Below are 355 nucleotides of genomic sequence, written 5' to 3'. Positions count from 1 at the left end.
TCCCTGCCCCCTTCTCGGGGCCACAGCTCCTCCCTCCTCGCTGTGTCCCGCCCTGCGAGTGAGGGGGCGCGGTCTGCGGACCTGAGACGAGTCTAACCATCCCGTTTGGGCGGCCGTTACTGTGTAAGCACAAATAGGAGCCCTGTTTGCCCCGACGCCCTAACTCCCGGAGTAGCGAGCAGTCCGTCTGTGGCGGAAAAGTGAGTACAGTTGTCCAGAACGAGCTGCTGTGACAGGTGGAGAAGAGTTTTTAGCTGAGGCAGGCGTGGTCGGGACCGAACGGGGAACCGGTTTGGGGAGCGTGGGGAGCAGCCGCTGGGCGCCGGAAGGAGCCCTTGACCAGGCGAGTGATGCG

This window comes from Myotis davidii, unplaced genomic scaffold, assembly GCF_000327345.1.
Source record: "Myotis davidii unplaced genomic scaffold, ASM32734v1 scaffold393, whole genome shotgun sequence".
NCBI classification, from domain to species: Eukaryota; Metazoa; Chordata; class Mammalia; order Chiroptera; family Vespertilionidae; genus Myotis; species Myotis davidii.
This window is presented reverse-complemented; position numbering follows the sequence as displayed.